The sequence below is a fragment of the Alosa sapidissima genome, chromosome 7 (assembly GCF_018492685.1).
Source record: "Alosa sapidissima isolate fAloSap1 chromosome 7, fAloSap1.pri, whole genome shotgun sequence".
Taxonomy (NCBI): domain Eukaryota; kingdom Metazoa; phylum Chordata; class Actinopteri; order Clupeiformes; family Clupeidae; genus Alosa; species Alosa sapidissima.
The window spans coordinates 10,583,355-10,585,110 of record NC_055963.1 but is presented as its reverse complement, the minus strand read 5'-3'; positions in this window follow the sequence as shown (position 1 = coordinate 10,585,110).

Sequence of the window (1,756 nt, the reverse complement as noted above, 5' to 3'; positions counted from 1 at the left end):
CTCTCTCAACATTCTCACATTCTCTATCTCCTTATCTGGTGGTGTTACATCTCTCTCTTACATGAACATACGGGTTTATAAGTATCTCCTTTTCTGTCACAGTCTTCTCACCACACACTCACTGCACATCTCTCTCTCTCGCTCTCCTGTATGACTATGTGTGAAATAGAGTGTGGAGATTATGTGTGTGTGTGTGTGTGTGTGTGTGTGTGTGGTGTGTAAGTATGCATCAGTGTCTCTCCATTCTAACGAAGAGTATTCATTTATGAGTGAGTCACTCAGAGAGTCAGGCCCTCTCTTAGGCGCTGACTCAGCCTCTCACCCTCTCATCCCTGACCCCACCCTTCTCAACTGCAGCATTGCACCCTGATCCAGGGGTGTGGAGGGGGCTTTTCAGCGCTGCACATCGCCTCTGCCCTGGCAAAAATGCTTGTGAAAAATGCTGTCAAAATACAGCAAGCTAGCTTGCCGAAAGCGCAAGTGTTGCTCCGACACATCAGGGACTTGCAGTGAAGACTTGTAACAACAAAGTCTTAGATGAGAAGCTTCAAAAGGCATTTACAGCGGAAAGCACTTCCAAAAAATGCTAATCTTATGCTAATGTTTGAGCATTAACAACACTTCGCTGGGCGCTACACTCTCAAGAACATTCTTATTGATGGCTTTTTTTTTTTTCAGGGGTAGTTCAGTAAACAGCTCAATTTCAGTGATAGATTGCTATTGTCATTTAAACTTAATGCTAGCCTTTGCCAATACACCTCCACCAAGCATCCTGCATCCCTGATGGCACGCACACCAATTAGCTCAAGTTGAAAGTGTGAGAGAGAGATAGAGAGACAGAACCAGCCTTACATAAATTTGCGTGGTGCTTATGTAATGCATCTAAAGTAACCAAGTACCTCTCCTTTTCACTCGAACCTACAAGTAGGTACACACTGACATTAACACACACACACAAACGCATCCATGGAAACACAAACAGTGCACCTACAAACACATACCCATGCAGACACACACACACAGAAATACACACACGCACGCACGCACGCACGCGCACACACACACACACACACACAGAAATATAGACAAACGCACACACCCACACACGCACATATGATATATATATTATTTTCATAGAAAATACCATAATAATAATTAAATAAATGATTTAACTGAGTTACTACAGGGAAGCAAATATCAACCAATGCTTTGATCGCTACTTCAACGGTTACTATTTTACTTCATACATTAAGCACAGAACCTTCACAGGCAACATTGGGACATGCTTCTCTGCACCTGCCGTTATGACTTCTGGAGTCCCACTGGGGTCTATTTAGGGCCCTTTTCTCTTATCTCCGTTAGGTCAAATGATTTGTAAACATAATGTCGTATTTCATTACTATACAAATTATCTGCTATTATATCTAAATTTGTCCCTTGGTAACCAATGCTCTATTAAAAGGCTCAATGGCTATCAAGGATATCAAAATGCCAGTAAAACTGCTATTCTATTTGGTCCTCCCAAACCAACTGAGGGCCTGAGGGGAATCCTGGGCCCCCTAACCCCATTTATTAAACCACAGGTCTTGCAGTGCTTTTTGATCCAGAAGTGAAATTTGACAAACAAGTCAATGCTGCTGTTAAAGGCAGCTTTTTCCAGCTAAAAACAATACATTGCTACCTTGTTATAGCTGGTGCCTAGTGTGTATGTGTGTAGTGCAATAAAGCAATCGGTTACATCGCAAGGCTGCGAGCT